General features: G+C 47.0%; 1 protein-coding gene across 4 annotated transcripts in view; it reads left to right on the plus strand.

Annotated features, from left to right (window-relative positions):
* Positions 1–11,460: 11,460 nt before the first annotated feature.
* The window catches only part of DCAF6 (DDB1 and CUL4 associated factor 6), a 254,186-nt gene continuing 241,747 nt past the window's right edge, over positions 11,461–23,899 (plus strand). For 3 of the 4 annotated variants that reach the window (XM_075335790.1, XM_075335791.1, XM_075335792.1), the window contains exon 1: positions 11,879–11,897. The gene's annotated coding sequence lies outside the window, so the exon portion shown is untranslated. Of the gene's footprint in view, positions 11,669–11,878; positions 11,898–23,899 lie in introns of those variants that run through there. The other variant, XM_075335793.1, reaches the window with a different exon arrangement.

The following is a 23,899-nucleotide window of genomic DNA, read 5'->3' on the forward strand; positions in this document are numbered from 1 at the left end:
CCCCACAGCAGTGTCATCCACAGGTCCCCAATAATAGTGCATCATCCTCAGGTCCCCCATAACAGTGCGCCATCCACAGGTTCCCCATAGCAGTGTCATCAACAGGTCCCCCATAGCAGTGTCATCCACAGGTCCCCCACAGCAGTGCATCATCCACAGATCCCCCCATAACAGACCCTCCTGTTGAGTCTAAATTGTTAAAATAATGTTTTTTTTAATTTTATTAAAATGTTTTAGCACACTATTTGGCTTAATTCTTTTTTTTTTAATTTTCCTCCTCTAAAACCTAGGTGCATCTTATAATCAGGTGCGTCTTATAAAGCGAAAAATACGGTATTTACACTAATCCAATGAAAAAAAAAAGAAAAAAAACTGCAAAACCGCCCTATGTGAAAATAGCTTAACAAATACTAAAGGTAACAAAAACTCTAATACTGAATGTGTGAACAAGGCTTGGGGCATATGCAGACATTGAGTATTTGGTGAGTTATTTACCTCATTATTTGTAAGGTCACGTGCACATGTTCAATATTTGGTGACTTTTCTACCTCCATATTTGTAAAAAATACTGAGGTAAAAAGACTGAAATACACAATGTGTGCAAATGTCCTTATTGTAGTAGTGAAAATACATATGGGATATGGGATTGGTGTGGACAGATGTCCCCAACCTGCACACTGTGTGTGCCCTTCCATTATATTCACTACATACATCATGATACATGCAGAATATCCTGATGGAGGGGCACACACAGTATGTGGAGACAGACATTGGAAATATCCAAGATGGAGGGTGGGCCAGTGGGGCACAGTGTGCCGGGGTGAGTCACCCATGCAGTTTCAATCCTCCATTTTATATATATACAGTGCCTACAAGTAGTCTTCAACCCCCTGCAGATTTATCAGGTTTGATAAGATGCAAATAAGTTAGAGCCTGCAAACTTCAAACAAGAGCAGGATTTATTAACAGATGCATAAATCTTACAAACCAACAAGTTATGTTGCTCAGTTAAATTTTAATAAATTTTCAACATAAAAGTGTGGGTCAATTATTATTCAACCCCTAGGTTTAATATTTTATGGAACAACCCTTGTTTGCAATTACAGCTAATAATCGTCTTTTATAAGACCTGATCAGGCCGGCACAGGTCTCTGGAGTTATCTTGGCCCACTCCTCCATGCAGATCTTCTCCAAGTTATCTAGGTTCTTTGGGTGTCTCATGTGGACTTTAATCTTGAGCTCCTTCCACAAGTTTTTTCAATTGGGTTAAGGTCAGGAGACTGACAAGGCCACTGCAACACCTTGATTTTTTCCCTCTTGAACCAGGCCTTCGTTTTCTTGGCTGTGTGCTTTGGGTCGTTGTCTTGTTGGAAGATGAAATGACAACCCATCTTAATTTCCTTGATGGAGGAGCGGAGGTTCTTGGCCAAAATCTCCAGGTAGGCCGTGCTATCCATCTTCCCATGGATGCGGACCAGATGGCCAGGCCCCTTGGCTGAGAAACAGCCCCACAGCATGATGCTGCCACCACCATGCTTGACTGTAGGGATGGTATTCTTGGGGTCGTATGCAGTGCCATCCAGTCTCCAAACGTCACGTGTGTGGTTGGCACCAAAGATCTCGATCTTGGTCTCATCAGACCAGAGAACCTTGAACCAGTCTGTCTCAGAGTCCTCCAAGTGATCATGAGCAAACTGTAGACGAGCCTTGACATGACGCGTTAGCCTTGACTCTTCGGACAAGCCTGGCCTCGGCACGGGTGGAAGCTTTCAAAGGCTGTCCAGGCCGTGGAAGGCTAAAAGTAGTTCCATAAGCCTTCCACTTCTGGATGATGCTCCCAACAGTGGAGACAGGTAGGCCCAACTCCTTGGAAAGGGTTTTGTACCCCTTGCCAGCCTTGTGACCCTCCACGATCTTGTCTCTGATGGCTTTGGAATGCTCCTTTGTCTTTCCCATGTTGACCAAGTATGAGTGCTCTTCACAAGTTTGGTGAGGGTCTTAATTAGTCAGAAAAGGCTGGAAAAAGAGATAATTAATCCAAACATGTGAAGCTCATTGTTCTTTGTGCCTGAAATACTTCTTAATACTTTAGGGGAACCAAACAGAATTCTGGTGGTTTGAGGGGTTGAATAATAAATGACCCTCTGAATAAACTTTTCACAATTTAAAAAAAAAAAAAAGAAATAAGATTCCTTTTTGCTGCAGTGCATTTCACACTTCCAGGCTGATCTACAGTCCAATTGTCACAATGCCAAGTTAATTCCGAATGTGTAAACCTGCTAAATCTGCAGGGGGTTGAATACTACGTGTAGGCACTGTATATATATATATATATATATATATATAAAAAAAATATATAAAACTACATAGATCAGATGCCCCAGAACACTTTGATAGAAGACACCCTCGTCCCCCCCACCTTACAGAAACTTACATTCCCCCCTTTCACATAATGTGCCGCTGTTGGTTGGCCCTAGTGAACAGGTCGGCAGGCATCTCCACAGAACAGGTCACCACTCAATGGTCCATCTTCACAGGGGCGGACACTGACAGTTTGAGGCTCCTGTGCAGGAAATTGTGCCTGCCCCCTCCCCTCCATTTATGGCGACAAAGCTACAAATACAGATATAGATACAATATATTACATAGTTCCCTCTCTTGTTATGTACATTAGCATACCTTACATATAATGAATTGTGGAGTGGGGGGACACTGAGGACTATATAATGAATTGTGGGATGGGGAGGACACTGAGGACTATATAATGAATTGTGGGGTAGGGAGGACTTCCCCACATACGTAACATCACCCCCTTCTCCACATATGAAACACTATGTTAAGGTGAACTTTTAATCAGAGATCACTAGTTGCCTACTGCCTGGTCTAATTGGTGTGGATCGAGTGCATGCTTGAAAAATGAGATCAGACACAGTCGGATATTCATCTTTCCTCGACAGAAGTCAGCCCATGCTCTGCTTTATTACAACTGAGCTTGCTCTGATATAACCTTGCAAAGGGGCATGTCCGGATGTGTTCATTGGTCAGTGGGTCGAACAATGTATTAGTCCATGAGCTGATTGGTAGGCGTCATTGTAGGCGGGTCTATGACATCATTGGATGAAACCATAATAATGGGAGGGACGTCATTTAGTGGATCCATGCTGATGGTTTGGTCTGTGATGTCTTCTGATCTTTGGGTTGGTCTTCTCTTATATGGTATCTTCTTACACCTGGACATTCCTTGCATTCCAGGCAAGGTGTGGAGAAACAGGCAATGACAGCCACCTTTATATCTGTGTCATGTATATGATCTGAAACCTGAATTATGTAAGGCAAATCGACATATTTCCCACAATGCCTTGTCAAGAGGTTAATTAAGTATTTCATCTTATGGCTCTCCTCAACAGTTACCCACTTCCCCACATAAGTAACCATAATCCTTCACCATTCAGCCCCACCAGCACGGAGCCCCCCACGTATAATATAATCCCCTTCCCTATACAGCCCCATGCATATAACATTACTCCCTTCACCACACAGCCCCCCAGCAAGCAGCATCACCCTCTTCTCCATGCAGCCCCAAGCAAGTAAATCTAACCCTAACCCTTCCCCACTCAGTCCATTAGCAGGTAGTACCCCAGCATGAAGCCCCAGAGTACGCAGCCCCCTAACAACTGTAACATCACCCCCTTTCCTGCACAGCATCCCAGTATGCAGCCCCACACATACAAGATCACCCCTTTTCCCATCCAGTCCCACAGACACACACATATTTTTTATATATATATATATATATATATATATATATATATAAAATCATTCTTTCCCTGCACAATTCCCAATATGCAGCACTTTCACTGTACAATCCCCCATTATGCAGACCCATACTGTGCAATCCCTCAATATGCAGGCTCATATTGTACAATTCTCAATATGCAGGCTCATATTGTACAATTCCCAATATGCAGGCTCATACTGTACAATCCTTAAAGGGAACCTGTCAGGTCAAAAAAGCGTTATAACCTACAAGCAGGAGCCTGTGTGAGCTATTAATCCCTTCCTACCCATCCCTTTCTTTTAATACTGTACATTATGAAAATAATAAAACATGTTTTATTACTTACATACTCCCTATGTAAATAGCATAGGTCTCTAGCCCCATGGGCATTGCATCACCCTGTGGGCGTGATACCATGGATTTACATGAGCGACGTCATGTCTGCACTTTCAGAATCTCGCGTGCGCGAGCTTACCATTCTCACCGTCGCCTCATCCTGGTATTTGCTGGTCGGTTTCTGACGCGCATTGCGCATGACAGGAACCGCAAGAGTCTTCTGAGCATGTGCAGTGCGCGTCAGAAACCAACATGCAAACAACAGGATGAGGTGGCGAAAATGGTAAGCACGCACACGCAAGAGATTCTGAAGGAGCTGACGTGACGTCGCTCATGTAAATCCATGGTATTACGCCCACAGGGCGATGTGACACACATGGGGCTAGAGACCCTGCTCATTTACATAGGGAATATGTAAGTAATAAAACGTTATTTTATTACTTTCATATTACACATTATAACAACACAGGGATGGGTAGGAAGGGGTTAATAGCTCACACAGGCTGCTGCTTGTAGGTCAGAATGCTTTTTTGCCCTGACAGGTTCCTTTTAATATGCAGGCCCATGTTGGAAAATCCAGCTATACTGCGACCCCCAAAAACCAAACACCTCCTCACATTACTCACCCTTCCTCCTGTGTATGAAGACCCTTGCTCCATGGTGCAGCCCCTCACCCTGTCCAGTCTCCAGCAGCCACAGTACACACAGTGATCATAGCTCCCGCGCTGGAGGAGGAAGCCCCGCCCCCTCCGGTTACATCATCACTTCACAGGAGCAAATACATTATAACAGGGGGATTCCTCCGGCTCCGCTGTGTCTACTCTGCAGAAGGATTGCTCCCGGCGCTGCGCACCGCTGATAACAGATGAGGGCAATCTGGGCATGAGGCTCCGAACAACTGGCCAGATTGCCATCGATACTAACTGCCCTGAATGGGCCCCCTGGAGCTTTGGGCCCCGGGCGGTAGCCCAGATTGCCCTCATTATAATCCGCCTATGGTCACCATCCCCCCTCCCACCCACGTTCCCTAGACACAGGGTTTCCCTTGCCTTTCGCTTGGTATTTCCCCATACCTAGAGAAGAGGGTGCTTAAAACAGAACCCTGAGGAGCCCCAACAGTAAAAGGAGGGGAAGAAGAGCCTGCAAATGTTACAGTGAAGAAGTGATCAGAGATAGGAGGAGATCCAAAGGAGAGCAGTATCCTTGAGGCTGAAAGAATGGAGCACAGAGAGATAGAGATGGTAATCCCTAGTGTCAAATGCAGCAGAGAGATCCATGAGAATCAGCATCAAGTAGTAGCCATTAGATTTAGCTGTTAGTAAATTATTAGAGGCTTTAGTAAGTGTAGTTTCAGCAGAGTGTAAAGAACAGAAACTGGTTTGTAAGGCCATGTGCATACGTTGAATATTTGGTGAGTTTTTTTTACCACAGTATTTATAAACCAAACCCAGGAGAGGGTAAAAAATGTAGAACTCTTGTTTTTGGCTTACAAATACTGAAGTAAAAAAAAATAAATCACCAAATGCTCAAGGGGTGCACATGGCCTAAAGGGTAAAGAAGAGGTATCTGAGAGCTAGTGAATTAGTCAGAAAACAAGTGTTCTGTGAGTTTAGAGATAAAGATGTTAGAAACAGCTATGTAGTCAGCAGAGCAGATCTGGTAAAGCTATGGGTTTCATTGTTAGTAATGGCTTAATGATAGCATGTTTTAAGGAGGGAATGATACCAAAAGAGAAAGGTTAAAGTGAACCTGTCAGGTCCAATATGCACCCAAACCACGAGCAGTTCTGGGTGTATATTGCTATTTCCTGCCTAAGGCTAAGTTCACACAGGGCATCTTTCGCTACATTTTTAAGGTCGCAAAGATGCACCAAAATACATGCATTTCCTTCTCCCAGCAAAGTCTATGAGATTTCTGTTTTTCTGTCCACACTGGGCATCTTTTGTTGGCTGCGTTTTTCAAGATGCAGCATGTCAATTCTTTTTGCGTTTTTACCTCGTTTTTGAGCCCTCCAGTCAATAATTTCATTCACAAAATGCATTGGGAAAAACGTGTTAAAAAGCATCAAAAACGCATGTGTTTTTGCCGCAGGTGCGTTTTCAGAAAATAAGATGCACTCTCAAGATGCACATAACAAAAGATGCCCTATGTGAATATAGCCTAACTGTCCCTGTATCGTAGTAGCATAGATAAAGAGATGTTTAGAAAAAGTGTTTCTAAAGATCTTTAACCGTATGCTAATGAGAGCGGGGACTAGTCTGTACACTTGACCTTTCAAATGGCCTCAAAGTTATAAATCCAGAGGTGTTAAATCAAGCGATCTTGGTGGCCGCAGTCCCTTGGAGATTACTGAGTCATCAAAGGCTTCAATCTCTGTCATGTTGACTACCGACATGTTGCACCATCCCGTTGGAATTAGTCCATTCTAAGTTCCTCATCGTCCAGCTGATTGACGGTTTGGAAGATTTCCATGTACACCGTTGTTGTCCCTGTGGCTTAAAAAAATATCGGGTCATTTATACGCCGCCTGGATATGGCACACCAAACATCCACTTTTTCTGGATGATGCGGCGTCTTGAGAAGCAAATGCGGGTTGTTAGCAGGGTATTTTGTGATTTGAGGTAGCCACATAGGATGGATTCGTCAGTGTACCACATACTGTATAATCCAATGTTTTCTTTTTTAGCAACAAATGTCTGGAACTACTGACAATGACTACTTATTCTCTCTTCATCAGGCTTTTTCAATTCCTGAACAGCAGTGAATCTATGGTGAACGCAACATTTATTAGTCGTTCGTTTACATATGGAATACAACATGTCTGTCTCCTGGGAAAACCTATACAATTTATGTGGAGATGCCAGAATTTGCTGTTTCACATCTTGAATTGTTTCCTCGGACATTTTCCATCATGTCTACCGAGTAGTGTTCCTCTATGTGCCAGCCGATCCACCAGTGACAGAATACAAGGTTTGGATGGCGGATTTCAACCTCCAAACTTCTTTAGAAACTCACTTTGGCACCTCTTTAAAAAGAAATCTGTTAGCAGTGTTTTGCTACCTAATATGTGAGCAGCATGATGTAGGCACAGAGATTCTGAATCCAACAATGTATCACTTAATTTACTGGGTGCAGCAGTTCTGACACAGAGTTTTTAGATTTAGCATCGCTTACAAAGCTTCCCTCGCCCACAGCAGGTTCTGTATGTACATTTCTATAGACTCTGAGTTGCTAATCACAAAAAGGGGGGTGCCAGACCAGTTGAACTCTAGCTAGTCCGGCAAAGATTGTTTTAGCTTCAGAAGACTAACATTGCTGTAAACACTGCACACAGTGTGAGAAGAGACTGAAATCTGTGTTAACCCCTACAGCATGCTGTCCAGATTACATAGCAAAAACCTGCTAAGATTCCCCTTAAAGACTCAGTTTTTCAATAAGTTGTCACAATGAAAACACATCAGTGTTCACGTTTGGGTGCTTTACGTATTCTATCCACTAGAGTGAGCATCGCTGTGCTCAGGTACGCTCGGCCCAGTGGGAGCCGCCTGCCGTCTCTGAATGGTTTGCACTGGGTGTGACGACATGGACTCTGAGTGCCTAGCATGGGTTAACTTTCTTAACATTCAGGCAGTCATGAAGACAGTTTGTTTATAGATGGAGGATAATCCCTCATTGTTCTACAAGACTCTTGGGAGTTTAGAATTGAAGTTTTTGTTGACTCATGTAATTGTTTTGGCCACTGAAGGCAAGACACCCAGATAACTCAATTATGCGAACTTCCCATTGTATTACTAAGTGAATTGCTAGATGTGATGTAACTTACCTATCTCACCCTTGTCTCTGGTCTCTGGATATTTGAATATAGCTTGAAATTCATCCAATAAGAGAAGCAACCTTGTACAACCAATCCGATAAGGGCACAGTATAACATAAGGGAAGGCTATGGCTATAAAAGGGGACTTCTTGGAGTCACCAGGGTGGATGGATGTTGCATGATCCAGTCTAAGCTCTTAGGAGCTGGCTAGGGGATCAGAAACAGGATGCCTTGTGGACTCGGTCTAGGGACTTTGGCTCCGACTAGACGATCACTTGGCTACATGGCTTCAATCTAGGGACTCCGATTCCGATTGGAGACCATACCACAGTCTAGGGATTTCGACTCCGGCTGCCAGGATTATATTATATCATCATACCAAAGACTACTTAAGGCCTCTGCCACACTCACGTGAATTTCACGCACGTGCCGAGAGACACGTATTTTCCCTGCGTGTTGCGTGCAGGTAAGTACGTGTCTCTGGTACGTGCGTGACACGTGTGTTCTACGTGTGCTATCCGCGATAGCACACGTAGAATCAGTAATTATTATACTCACCTGGTCCTTCCTGATGTCCGCGCTGCTGTCCGTGGTGCTGATCCTCGGTCTCCAGCCCTCCCGTCTCCCCGCTGCTGCTGCTGCCAGGCAGTGAAGTGAATATTCTATGAGATTAATGAGCGGCGGTCGGCAGCAAGAGGCAGCAGCGGCAGAGACAGGAGGGCTGGAGAAGGTGAGTTAATGTTTTTTATTTTTTTCCCTGACATGTGTGTTTACTCCGGCGCGTGTCACACGGGACCGCATCCACACTACACCCGTGTGGTACGGGTGCGGGCCGTGTAACACCCGTGCTGCCGGAGAAGACACTGACATGTCAGCGCTTTGAAAATCGCACACACGTACAAACGCACACGGACACACGTTCCGTGTGGTTTTACGTGTGTGTGCCTGCTACCATAGGGTAGCATTGCTGTACATGTCTCCGTGCCGCCGGTACGTGTAAAAAATGACAAACACGTGCCGGAGGCACGGATGTGTGGCGCAGGCCTAAGGAAGAAACCCAGGTGGGGACAATTTGGTCACCTGGCTACAGACTTTGCTGTGCTCAGTAAGCTTCCTACGCTTGCCACTATTCTTTTCTCGGAGTAGCTGGCCTTGGAAACCCCGATGCACGAACAATGTAATCCCTAGTGAGCCAGCAGAAGGGTGAGACTCTGTTGCCTGTTACAGTTGTGTGTTTTGCTGGTTATGTGCCGTTAATTGTTTGGGGATCCAATAAAGTCTTAATATTGTGATTCCCTCACCCTGTGTTGTCTGCTGAGTAGTGTTCCGCCCACGGTTAAGGAGGTCGGCGTTCAGTTGGGATGAGCCCTGAGCCATGCTGTCTTTCTAAAGGCGGCCAGGAGCATCCACTGACCTCGTGTCTGCACACAGGGGGACAGCGTTATCAGATGTTGTGTGTACAGTAAAAAAATACAAAAACAGAAAAACTTTCCCTCCTCCGGAAGTGTTCGGTTTATACCAAACTGCATAATCTGTCACTTCCAATGAGGTTTGGATCAAGACTGGGTCCAGAACAGAACTTTATCTAAAGTCCGGCTGAACCTGAACTTCCCCAGGTATGCTCATCTCTAGAAGTGAAGGAATTCAGCAGTAGTGAAATGCAAGCACTAATAATAAACTACTGATGTGCAGAAAAGCGTGCAAGTCTATCGCGTAGTGTAAACGACCAGTGAGGTGACAAGTTGTCTAGAAGTCTCAGCGTGAGGATGTTTCTCATCACCGAGGTTCATTGCACTCTCGCTTTTCATGAGCCTAAGAATATACAGTCCAAATTTGAGGACCATCGTCTCCTTTAGAAGTTACAGCAATTTTTCCTGGTAGTGACTGAATCACCCTGAATTTATTCTTAAAGGGGCTGTCTAGCCTTGGGAGCAGTGCGCACACTGTCAGGATCCTCCAGTGTAGGGAGCAGCACGCAGGTGACTGCTTATATGGGATTCATATACTTCTGGCCGCTCAGTTCACGTCTAGTCACCACATAGTGTGCACACTGTCAGGATCCTCCATTGTAGGGAGCAGCACGCAGGTGACTGCTTATATGGGATTCATATACTTCTGGCCGCTCAGTTCACGTCTAGTCACCACATAGTGCGCACACTGTCAGGATCCTCCTTTGTAGGGAGCAGCACGCAGGTGACTGCTTATATGGGATTCATATACTTCTGGCCGCTCAGTTCACATGTCTAGTCACCACATAGTGTGCACACTGTCAGGATCCTCCAGTGTAGGGAGCAGCACGCAGGTGACTGCTTATATGGGATTCATATGCTTCTGGCCGCTCAGTTCACATGTCTAGTCACCACATAGTGTGCACACTGTCAGGATCCTCCATTGTAGGGAGCAGCACGCAGGTGACTGCTTATATGGGATTCATATACTTCTGGCCGCTCAGTTCACGTCTAGTCACCACATAGTGCGCACACTGTCAGGATCCTCCTTTGTAGGGAGCAGCACGCAGGTGACTGCTTATATGGGATTCATATGCTTCTGGCCGCTCAGTTCACGTCTAGTCACCACATAGTGTGCACACTGTCAGGATCCTCCATTGTAGGGAGCAGCACGCAGGTGACTGCTTATATGGGATTCATATACTTCTGGCCGCTCAGTTCACGTCTAGTCACCACATAGTGTGCACACTGTCAGGATCCTCCATTGTAGGGAGCAGCACGCAGGTGACTGCTTATATGGGATTCATATACTTCTGGCCGCTCAGTTCACGTCTAGTCACCACATAGTGTGCACACTGTCAGGATCCTCCATTGTAGGGAGCAGCACGCAGGTGACTGCTTATATGGGATTCATATGCTTCTGGCCGCTCAGTTCACATGTCTAGTCACCACATAGTGTGCACACTGTCAGGATCCTCCTTTGTAGGGAGCAGCACGCAGGTGACTGCTTATATGGGATTCATATGCTTCTGGCCGCTCAGTTCACATGTCTAGTCACCACATAGTGCGCACACTGTCAGGATCCTCCTTTGTAGGGAGCAGCACGCAGGTGACTGCTTATATGGGATTCATATACTTCTGGCCACATAGTGTGCACTGGGAAGATTCACCAGTCCGCACTCGGTGACCGGATACTTGCGCTCCACGCCTGGACACACATCACCAGCACTAACCAATTCAGAAGGGTAAACCCTACAAACAATATCACATAGTACAAAGTAACACACAGGTCAACAATACCAGCGAGGAGTGCGGCCCTGCTTCCAATCTGTGAGGAAACATGACTGCTACAAGGCGGCCTGTCAGTGCTCACTGGAAGCCTGTACAAGTGAATGAGGCCCTCACTGCACAGCTAAGAGCCTGGAATAATGACACCGTGAGAGCCGGCACTGAGAGCCGACATGGCCACCACCGGCGAGCTCCGAGCTCAGGAAGCACCCGGCTGTTTCCTCCGGCGCCGCGCGCAGTTCCGACTCTGGCCCCGCCCACCTGACGTCACGGTGACGTAGAGACGAGCGCTTCCATTTCCATCCTAGGTGCTGTTCTATTTCTGGACCCTGCTTGGTCCAGTATTGGCAGTGACTGGTGTTCATGGCCGGCGTCCTGCCTGTCACATGCCCCCCCAGGAGCCCGCAGTGAGGGCCGGAGAAGTTTGCAGCTGCCGAGGCGCCTGACAGGAGCAGGCGGTCTGTGAGGAAGCCCCGGTGACTGCGGAGCTGAAGAGGCGGCCAGGTGAGAGTGCTGACCGGTATCCCGCCGCCGCCAGGGCTGGGGTGCTGGCCCTGCAGTGCTCAGTCACTGGCTGCCCCTGCCTGGCATAGCCCTGCACTCATGTGAAGGAAGTCCTCCAACTGTCAACTCTTCCTGGTGACGCTTGTGCCAGCCTGTGCCTCCCAGAGCTGTGTGGATGTCAGGCCATATGTCCCTTTCCTGCCCGTGGATGCCATCACTGTCTGTGAGGGTATGTGCCCGCCACCAGCGTTATGTGGCATTATGGACGCGTACTCCCGCGCGGGTGCGTATCCACACGAGTAATTGACCTGCGGCGGATAGGAAACTCTCACTGCAGGTCAGTTTCTGCAGCGCTACAAACAAGGTTTCTATAAATCCCATCCACTGTGCTTGTACTGTATACACAGCAAGAATCCCCCACATCCCTAACCCCGATCACGCAGCCCTACACCGCTGTGTACAGCCCATCCCTTCCCAGGTTTCTCTATGTAAGCTGCATACATCATTAATAATGTCCAGTGCATGTAGAGTTCCAAGCGTTATGTATCTTCTACTAACCACCAATGATGTAGATTAACGTGAGTTTCCAGCGTTGGCTGATGGCACGTGTCACTGCAGTGAATCAGTAGCCACAGTAGTCACATGCCATGGCATCAGGCTAAGTGATGAGAACCACGATGTCCGTAGTATTGCACGTGGCTGCTGTGGCCAGAGGTCGGGTGTGAAATACTGCAGTTTCATAGACAACATAGTTTGAAGAGCCGGCAGGGGGCGATAGGAGTAGGAAGACTGATCAAAGTGGCCGATCCGCTAAGTGTATTGGAAGAAAAAATAGGACCTGTAATATTCAATATTAGTACAGGTGCACAAATCTGCTATGTGGCCAATAGAAGAACAAAAGAAATGGTTCTAGCTCACCACTTTAGTTTGGAGCTTGGACATGCGCCATGTGGCCAATACACAGCATATACAGTACATAAACAATGCGTCAGCACACTGTGATTAATGAATATGTAAGGAAAGGACATATTGCCCACCTTTCCCTATGTGATTGTTATGATAAATGTTAATAAGGTGCAATATGGATTGTAACGTGTGTTGTTAGTGATAGACTTTGTTGTGCCAGACAGTACAGTCATGGCCAAAAGTTTTGAGAATGACACCAAAATGCCCTCTGGTTTTTAATTGTGTTTGTCTGATGTTTACATCACATACAGAAATATAATTGCAATCATATTATGAGTACCAAAAGGTTATATTGACAGTTAGAATGAGTTAATGCAGCAAGTCAATATTTGCAGTGTTGACCCTTCTTCTTCAGGACCTCTGCAATTCTCCCTGGCATGCTCTCAATCAACTCCTGGACCCAATCCTGACTGATAGCTGTCCATTCTTTTATAAGCAATGCTTGCATTTTGCCAGATTTCGTTGGTTTTTGTTTGTCCACCCGTCTCTTGATGATTGCCCACAAATTCTCAATGGGATTAAGATCTGGGGAGTTTCCTGGCCATGGACCCAAAATCTCTATGTTTTGTTCCATGAGCCATTTAGTGATGACCTTTGCTTTATGGCAAGGTGCTCCATCATGCTGGAAAAGGCATTGTTGGGCGCCAAACTGCTCTTGGACAGTTGGGAGAAGTTGCTCTTGGAGGACATTCTGGTACCATTCTTTATTCATGGCTGTGTTTTTAGGCAAGACTGTGAGTGAGCCGATTCCCTTGGCTGAGAAGCAACCCCATACATGAATCGTTTCAGGATGCTTAACAGTTGGCATGAGACAAGACTGGTGGTAGCGCTCACCTCTTCTTCTCCTAATAAGCTGTTTTCCAGATGTCCCAAACAATCGAAAAGGGGATTCATCTGAGAAAATGACTTTACCCCAGTCCTCAGCAGTCCACTCCCTGTACCTTTTGCAGAATATCAGTCAGTCCCTGATGTTTTTTCTGGAGAGAAGTGGCTTCTCTGCTGCCCTCCTTGAAACCAGGCCTTGGTTAAGCAGTCTCCGCCTCACAGTGCGTGCAGAAGCACTCACACCAGCCTGCTGCCATTGCTGAGCTAGCTCGCCACTGCTGGTAGTCCGATCCCGCAGCTGAAACAGTTTTAAGATACGGTCCTGGCATTTGCTGGTCCTTCTTGGGCGCCCTGGAGCCTTTTTGGCAACAATGGAAGCTCTCTCCTTGAAGTTCTTGATGATGCGATAGATTGTTGACTGAGGTGCAATCTTTGTAGCTGCGATACTCTTCCCTGTTAGGCCATTTTTGTGCAGAGCAATGATGGCTGCACGTGTTTCTTTAGAGATAACCATGGTTAACAGAAGAGAAACAATGATACCAAGCACCAGCCTCCTTTTAAAGTGTCCAGTGGTGTCATTCTTACTTAATCATGACTGATCGCCAGCCCTGTCCTCATCAACACCCACACCTGTGTTAATGGAACAATCACTAAAACAATGTTAGCTGCTCCTTTTAAGGCAGGAATGCAATGATGTTGAAATGTGTTTTGGGGGTTAAAGTTCATTTTCTTAGCCAATATTGACTTTGCAAGTAATTGCTGTTAAGCTGATCACTCTTTATGACATTCTGGAGTATATGCAAATTGCCATTAAAAACCTTAAGCAGTAGATTTTGTACAAATTAATATTTGTAGCATTCTCAAAACTTTTGGCCATGACTGTAGGGTACATTAGAGTTAAACTTGTATTCCCATCTTCAAGATCCTATACCAATATGTAGTAGATGTACTACTAATATTAGCAAATACCTCCAATTAGAAACGTAGTATAGTTCTCCTGATTAGCTATGTTTCTTACCTCATGTGTAGGGCATTGCAGCTTAGGTATCCATGGTTATGACCACTCATATATTGACAGTTAGTAAGTTGCTCATGGTCATAGCCATGAGCATCTTACTAACAGTCACTATATGACATAAACCAAATGCAATATCAGGTAAAGAATTAATTCATTAACCACGAAATATTTTACCTAAAAAAATATTTTTATTCACAAATATGCCACAAACAAGGTACACATGTTAAAATAATTTAAAAATGGTGAGAAGGAAAGGTGGGAAACACAAACCCTTACTCCTCACCCTTCCTATCATACGGGGGTCGGCGTCCTAAGCTTTAATGACGCCCCTGTTCCTCGTCGGCTGAGATCCTATAATAGCCCTCCACTCACACTAAGAACCGTGTGCCCTAATTCAAAGTGGGTAAAGTGAAACACCCAAGGTAAGGCCCATATAGACAGTGTGTGACATCAATCAAGTCCAGATACTAATTTACTGTCAGACAATGTCATAAATATACTGTAGGGGAGTTACTCAGTCGACTGTCAGTCTAGAGTATCAAGTCATGAAACTGCTGTTGCATATGTCCAGGATGCACCCTACGCGTTTCGCCCTCTTATCAAACAATAGGGCTCATCAGGGGTATAGAACAAAAGATCCTTGACAATTGAATCACAGCATCAACCTAGAACAAAACATAAATATAATAATCAAAAAACACTGTTATCACCTTCAGAGTAAATGATTGTGTCCATAATGCCATATAGGTAAAAAAAAGGGGGGTAAAAAAGGGGGGGGAAAGACAAGGATAGTACTGACCGGTAATAAGTTGAACCAGGACAATCTTATATCCTGTTAATAACTTGTCCTCCAAATTTGCAGACCAGGAAACCGCATCTAACAGTACAAAACATACTTAATATATGAGTGTAGGTAGAAGTATAGCTGTAAATATACACACATGCAGGGTGTCTAGTAACTACATACATCCTGCACACAACAGGGTAAGAAACTTATGGACAAATATATATATACCTGTAAAAATAGTCCCGGGTTATGGACTTGTCCCTCAACCAAATATGGGATATCCCGGGAGTTATTCACCCCCATATAAGAATGTGCAAATCTGTGAGGGATCAAATTAGGACAAACAGATCAAAACCCCTCTCTCCATTTCAAAACTGTGAGTCATCCACATAAATCCATAATTAAGTCCATACACTTAATGAGGACGTCCTCAAGAAAGGAAGGACCGCCCTTCAGCTATCCCTGTCTGTTTCACAGGACATAAGAGATGTTCATATGTGTCTATGGAAATAATACCCAAATAATACCTGATCCAGTTAGGGAGATAGGTCAGCAATATTAGAAAGTCCTCCTATAGTAAAGGCTCAATCTCGCAAATGATGGTACAAATGTCCTCCAGAGGGACAATCTTCCCTCACAGCGATCCAGTTCCCAGTCTAGGCGGCACCTCTACTAGTGCCTAAATGAAGAAAGGGGTATAGCCAGTTCAAATAATGAAAAGTCAATACAGGGCATACCAGTCACATCCCCTCTGTCTGTTTCACCGGAGTAAATACCCAAAAGAACCCCATACAAAAGTCCATACGCCCAATAAGGGCAATTCCTAGATAAACAATCCAGCTATATCTGCCTAGTTCACAAAACATAAATAGTATACATATTTTTTACAGAAACAATGCCCAGATAGTACCTGGTGTGGTTAGAAAAAGATGTCAGCACTCTTAGAAATTCATCCCGCAATCAGGGTTCACTCTCCTGTATGATGGTACTCAGGAAAGCCCGTATTCCCTTTAAAAACATATATGCACACATAAACAAAAGGTACGCCCCAACCGGGCTATGGGAACCTTAATAGGTGCCACACAAACCTCAGGACTTAATCCCATTCTACGAATACTACCAGTAATACATATCATGGATAACAATACAAAGAAATTTGTTTACGACAAGGCAATTACCTGGAGGAGCAGTGTCACCTGGGCAGCGATATGTGTCCGGTACGGGTGTGCTAGAGCATGACAGCCTTCATCGGCTTTTAAACCTCATACTGCGCGCCAAAACAACAGCTGATCAGCCGCTCCCGTAACGTCACTTCCGGGTTTTGCAGCGCAGAGCACATACCCCACCAATTCTAAGACTGCGGGGAATGGTTCCGTTTGTCCGGAGGTTCCTAGCACACCGCGCATGCGCAGAAGGTCCGCGCATGCGTACACTCTCAAATTTAGAACTTAGATATATGGAGCTTCAGCGTGCTCGCACAAGGTGCACACGCAATACTATGCTCCTGGCGGTAAGACTTATAGGGAGATCAAAACGTCCGCCGCACTTATCTAATAGATAAGGGCAAAAATAGCCAAAATGAGGATACCATTTGTGCCCATAAGACCCCAATAGATCCAACCAAGTCATAACACACAATATATATATACGATTAAGACAGAACGAGGTCAAAAACGGGGGGTGTCTTCAAAACCACCCCTGAAGGAAGATAACAGTATTCAATTTATAAAACAACATAAGGCAGTCACAGAAACCACTGGCTACCTGATTGTGTCATATGTATAGGCGACAATACAAATGCCCGATATCCAAGATCAATAAGTGGACATAGCTTCACAAAAAGGCCTACTACGGGCCAAGTCTATTTTAAAGGTATGGTCAAGATCACTTCTATCAAATTAAATAAAGCTAGTATAGCTTATATGCTCATTCAGGCCATCCGGATACACAGAGCCCAACCAGAAAATCCACCTCGCCTCCCGTTGCAGCAAAATTTTGTCCCAGTCCCCTTTTCTCTCCGGTTCTGGGACAGATTCTATAGATTTAAATTTGACACCCTCATAACTACCATTATGTTCCTCATTCATGTGTCTGGCTATTGGCGTATCCCTTTTATTCCGAATGTCCCCCAAGTGTTCTCCTATTCTTTTTTTTTTTTTTTTTTTTTTTTTTTAAATTCTTTATTTTAAAGCCAAACTCGTATCAAACAATACATCCCCTGCTCCCAACTGGGACGCAGGTATTATTACAGAAATGACGGTAATATATATACAAACAGTCAGCACACATATGCAATTCCCATCTCCACTACTACTCAAGTCTGGCCCAGTTTACATCTTTTATAAGCCGACCCAACTTTAGGAAAGTAGGGAGAAGAGCGAAGAAAAAGAAGTTAAAGCCTGAAAAAGATTGAAGGCCTGTAGAGAAAGAGAAAAAAAGAGAAAGGGGTGGAAGAAGTAAGCAGGAAGGAAAATCGGGGAATAGTGTGGAAAAGGAAAGAAGAGAGGGGGAGAAAGAAAGAGAGAAGGAGAGAGAAGGGAAAAAAAAAAAAAAAAAGGGGGTAAATCACGACTCCTGAGGTTCCAAGAGCAAGTCCGCATACTCCGCCGAGTGGGTGAACTCCATCCATGGAAACCATGTCCTATAAAAGTCTTCCTGGCGATCGTTAATAGAGGATGTCAAATCCTCCATGTACATCAGATCGTTAATCCGCGAAACCCACTGTGTCACCGTGGGGGGGGTATTAGACTTCCAACCAAGCGGGATGCAAGACCTGGCCGACACGACCAGAAATCTAAGCAAAGATCGCCTATATTTAGAGACCGGGAGTTCGGAAAGCTGTAGAATGAATAGCTCCGGACCCAATGTCTCAGTAGTACCGGTCACTCGTCTGATTACCTCCCCCACTTCTGACCAAAACCGCTGCAACGAAGGGCAGGACCAGAAAATGTGCATAAAATCACCCTCCCCCAAACCGCATCTCCAACAAACTGGGTCGACTGAGGGAAACATTCTATGGAGTCTGGTCGGGACCCTGTACCACCTAGCCAACAATTTGTAGTTAGCTTCCAACAGTCTGGAACTGATCGAGGTTCTATGTGCCAGCTGGAGAATGTTGTTTCTTTGTGAGTCAGATAAACTAATCCCCAGGTCCCTCTCCCACTGCAGCAGGTAGGCCGGGGGGGGCAAATCCCCCGGATCTGATAGCATGTTATATACCAGGGATAGTGAGTGCCGTAAGACTCCCTCTCCCAGGCACAACTTTTCAAATCCCGTAGGAGGTCCGACATATCGACTGAAGCGAGGGAGGGAGTGCATGTAGTGCCTCAACTGCATAGCCCTCCAATCCCCCAGGGGACCCGAAGGCAAGAAGCCCCGGATATCCGCTAGTGAAAGCCAATCCCCCTCTCTACCCAGATGACAAGCTCTGAATTTGCCCCCTTGAACCCACTTTCTGAAGACCGGGTCCGAAAGACCAGGACGGAATTCCGGGTCACCCAGTATGGGTGTCATAGGAGAAGGCACTGGCAAAATGAGTCGTCTGACCTCCCCTATCGCACAGCAATCAAGAGTGGCGCCAATGGTAGGATGGGATCTCAGAGCCGGCAGGGAGAGGTTCAAAAGCCAGGGGATGGCCGGGAGATGTATTTCCGAGAAACTCTGTTCTAGGGCCACCCATGGCTTTGTGCCGGAATGACGGCACCAGTCCAATACCCTAACCATGTGCGTGGCCAAATAATACTTTTTGAGGTCTGGGATACCCAAGCCTCCCCTACTCTTAGGTCTGCACAAAAGAGACCGGGAAAGTCTCGCAGGCTTGTTGGCCCAGATAAATTTGATCTGTAGAGAGGCCAGTTCCTTGAAGAAAGAGCTAGGGATTCTAATCGGCAAGGCTTGGAAAAGGTATAAGAGACGTGGCAGGATATTCATCTTCAAAATTGCACATCTCCCGAACCATGTGAAGTAGCCCTTCCCCCAGTTAGCGCAATCTTTCCCAATTGATTGCAGAAGCGGGAGATAATTCAACTTGTAAATTTGACTAGGGTCCGCAGTCAACTGGACGCCCAAATACTTCAGGGACTGGCTAGCCCACCTAAACTCGAACGCGGATTGTAGCGATGTGACTTGCTCAAGGGGAAGAGATATATTTAGGGCCTCCGATTTTGACATATTAATTTTAAAGTTGGATAGAGAGGAGTATGTTTCCAACTCTCTCAGAAGGTTAGGGAGGGAAACCCGCGGGTTGGTAATAAAAAAAAAGCAAATCGTCCGCATAAGTTGCAATTTTATAAGTAGAACCTGAGGCGTTAGGGCCCGAAATGTTAACGTTGCTTCTGATCCGACTGAGCAGGGGTTCCAGAGTCAATATGAAAATCAGGGGCGAGAGAGGGCAGCCCTGTCTTGTTCCATTGCGAATGGGGAATCTCTCTGAAAGGAGACCGTTCACTCTGACTGCTGCCGAAGGGATGCTGTACAGGGAGCAAATCCAAGCAAGCATCATGCTCCCCAACCCCACAGCCCGCAAGACCTCCTCCATAAAAATCCAGTTAACTCTGTCGAACGCTTTTTCTGCGTCGGTTGACAGAAGCATCAAAGGCAGCCCATCGGATTTAGCCTTGTGTATTATGTTCAATGCCTTAGTCGTATTGTCCCTTGCTTCCCTACCCATCATGAACCCCGCCTGGTCTGGGTGAACAATCTCCCCCAGCAATGGGGAAAGTCTATCCGGAAGAATCCTAGTGAAGAGCTTCAGATCTGTGTTGAGGAGAGAAATGGGTCGGTAACTAGAGCACGAAGTAGGGTCTTTGCCCTCTTTAGGGATAACTACAATATTAGCAGCCAGGGTATCCCTTGGCAAGGGGACAGCTTCAGCATGTGGGCCATGGTTAAATGCTGAGAGAAACGGGGAAATCAAAATTGAATCCAACTTTTTGTAATAGAGCAGAGGGAAACCATCCGGACCAGGGGCCTTGCCTGTGGGAGATTTTTTAAGTGCGGACCAGTATTCCTCCTCCGAGATGGGCCTTTCCAGATCGGCCGCAGCCTCCGGCTTGAGACCTCCCAAGCCGGAGTCCGCGATGTACTTCCGTATACGGCTACGCAATTCCGTCCTGGCCTTCCCAGACCGCCCCTCATCAACTGCATAAAGGGTGGAATAAAAATCTTTAAAAGCGGAGGCAATGTCTTTCGGCAGAGTAGCCCACCTGTCTCCCGCGATGTGCACCTTCGAAACATATCCTCTCGCTCTCTGAGTCCTCAGAGCTCTAGCCAGGGCCCTGCCACTCTTATTGCCAAATTCATAGAAATGCCGTCTGCACCTAGCCAATGTTCCCCTAGCCTTATAGTATAGCAGGGACCGCAACTCCTCCCTCTTCTTGACCAAAATGGCCCCCACGTCCCCTCCCAGAGACCCCTTGTGGATTGCCTCCAACTCCCTAATGTCTGCCAGAAGGGAAGTAACCTTAGCCTCTCTTTCTCTCTTCAGACGTGCCCCATGTTTGATGAACAGTCCCCTCACCACACATTTGTGTGCCTCCCAGACAATTCCCGGGGACACCTCTCCCCCCCCGCTGCCGCTGAAATATTCCCTCAAGGCCTCCCTTATTTCCTGCATTGTCACCGGTTCGTCGAGTAGCGAAGTGTTCAGGGTCCACTGACTCTGCCTCCCGATGGGGTAACCGAGGGATAGAGTTATTGTGATCAGGGCGTGATCAGAGAATGATATGCACTCGATTGAGGAAGCCACCAGAGAATGTAGATCCCCATGTTTGAGGAAAAAGAGGTCTAACCTGGAGTAGCAATCATGTACTGCCGAGTAAAATGAGAAATCTTTGTCTGATGGATGCATCAATCGCCATGCGTCTATTAGTTGATGGTCATGTAAACCCCGTCGCAAGCGACGTAGTGCCGAATGTGGCACACTGGACACCCCTTTGGAGCTATCCCTCGGCGGCTCCAACACAACATTAAAGTCACCCCCGAGGACCAGAGTACCCTCAGAGAATTCCTCTATCTGCTCAAGGTAACGCAGCAATGTGGGGCATTGACCCGAATTTGGCAAGTAGACCGCCACAAAGGTGAAAGTCTGAGTAGCAATGCGTCCCTTGAGCATCAGAAGCCTTCCCTGATCATCCGATCGAGAGTCCAACAGTTCCCATGGGAGCGTACTGGACATTAAGATGCTTGTGCCCCTGGATCTAGAGTCAGGGGAGGGTGAATGATGCACAACAGGATACCTTCTATCGGCAAGCTTGTATGGTTTTGCCTCACAGTAGTGTGTTTCTTGGAGGAAAGCGACCTGAATTCGGTTTTTCCATAGTAGGTTCAGGAGAATAGACCGTTTCTCCGGGCTGTGAAGACCCTTAACATTCAGTGAGCCCACCCGAAGATCAGCTTGTCTCAGCTTCGTCATACTCCGTCACTGACCTCTGGAGGAGCAAACAACAAGTTACACACAAAAAAAAAAAAAAAAGGGAAATAAGAGGGAGGGGGAAAGAGAGAGGGAAAACGGATGAGTGGGAGAGGGGGGGTGGAAAGGATATAGGCAAGCGAAAGCAAAGACCCTTTAGCAGGGAAGAGAGAAAGATGTAGAAGAGCAGAAAGTGAAAAGACAGAGAGTGGAAAAGCAGCTGTTCTGCCGCACGCAGTACCAGGGACCAGCCCAGAAACTGCTTGGGAATAGATAGGGACAAGAACTGACATGTGGCCAGAGCTCCAACCCGCGCCTCACTTATTTATGCCTGATGACCCAGACCCCAAACAACCGGGGAGGGTCTGTCAAATTAACCTCCCACGGACCCTCCCACCCAAGATGGAAATGCAGGACCCCCCTCCCCCGCCCGCCCCACAAACGACCCAACGACAACAGATCAAAGTTGCAATGAACATTAGTCAGTATGCAGTGGACTGTTGGGCCTGTCGAATGGCCAGAACACTTGCCCTCGGAGCCAGGAGGTCAGGGGGCACCCCCAGACAACCCCCAACCATACTCCTCTCCCGATCATTCAGCCACCACTTTGGTCACTTCCCCGACCCATCAGCAACCGAGAGATTTCATGACCCTCCAAAATCATCACAGGGGGAGGCCCGGACACAGTCCCTCCTCCTTCGCCGCCCTGTAGGGGCCTGAGGTTCCCACTCCATCCAGTCCGGGATAGAGCAGTCTGGTATTCCAAGAAAGTCATACAATTTTGAAAGCTCAGAGTGCCTCCTCAATGGGAACACGGAGTCCCCCTTGCGGACAATCAGATGAAAGGGGTGGCCCCATCTGTACGAGGCGCTTGCCTCTTTGATTTTGAGCAGGAGGGGGTGAAGCAACCGTCTCATGTATAGTGTGCGGCTGGAGACGTCCGGAAATAGCTTCACCACAGCCCCATCTACATCCACAGAGCCCTTCGACCAGGCTCCCTGAAGAATCCTCTCTCTGTCCCCATAGTAATGCAGGCGACATAAAACGTCTCTGGGGAAGGAAGCAGATCTGGGGCCAGGCCTTGCGACCCTGTGAATTCTGTCAAAGAGATAGGAGGCCTCAGGTGGGCGATCAGTGACTTGATTGAATATGGATAAGACATTGGTGCGCAGCAGATCTTGGGACCAGTCCTCCGGTATACCTTTCAGCCTTATATTATTTCTTCTGCCCCTGTTTTCTTGATCGTCCAATAGCAGAGCTAGCTCCCTAATGCGGGGATTAGAAGACTCACAGTCCCGTTCAATCCTCTCCATTCTACCCTCCAGGGACTCCTGTGCTTGCTCTGTTGCCTCTATTCTATCTTCCAGCACCACCATTTCCTCCCTCAGGGTGGTCAGCGCCATCTGCTGGGAGGATTCTATCCTGGCCACCACATCCTCCAGATCTTTTTTGCTGGGGAGGGCCAATATAAGCTCTCTCAAAGCCTGCAAGTCATCCCGGGGGAGGCCAGGGGGCTGGTCGCCTGTCATCAAGGGGTCTTCTGCTTGCCCCAGAGAAGGAGGTGTACCAGGGGTGCAGAGGAACGTAGGGAATCCCAGCACAGGTGATCCCCCCCCAGATGCCGAGGCCTCCTCTGCCCCCTCAGTGACATGCTGTGTGGCCGTGCCTGTGGGTCCCCCCCTCCTCCATGCTTCTGTACCTTGACCTGCCGCCGCCGGTCTCCCTGCTGTGACGTTCACCAGCTTCTCCCCTTCACCCGACACCCGAGCTGCTGCAGAGGCTGTGGGCGGGCGCCGTGTCGCTCCAGGGGAATCCCCAGCCGGGGAACGCTGCTGAGACGCCGGCGCCATCTTGTCCAGGGCCGCCGGCGGGAGCTCCCGGCCCGACACCGCCAGGTATCTAGAGAGGCTCCCCTGGGGCTTCTGACTCACTCCGGGGGATGCGGAGGCGGGGGCACCGCCCGGTCTTTTCTTGGGGGCCATCTCGGGTGAGAAGGGACCGCTGGAGTCTGCAAAATAAGGCTGTGGGCGCAGGAGCTCTGGAGGTAAGCTTCCTCACGCCACCATGTCTCGGACACGCCCCCGTGTTCTCCTATTCTGACTCGCAATTGCCGTTTTGTTTTTCCAACATAATTTTTAGGGCAGCTACATGTAAAGAGATATATGACCCCCTGGGTCCGGCAGTTCGCAAACGTACGGTTCTTATAAATCCTGCCAGTCGTCACAC

This window comes from Anomaloglossus baeobatrachus, chromosome 2 (genome assembly GCF_048569485.1).
Source record: "Anomaloglossus baeobatrachus isolate aAnoBae1 chromosome 2, aAnoBae1.hap1, whole genome shotgun sequence".
NCBI lineage: Eukaryota > Metazoa > Chordata > Amphibia > Anura > Aromobatidae > Anomaloglossus > Anomaloglossus baeobatrachus.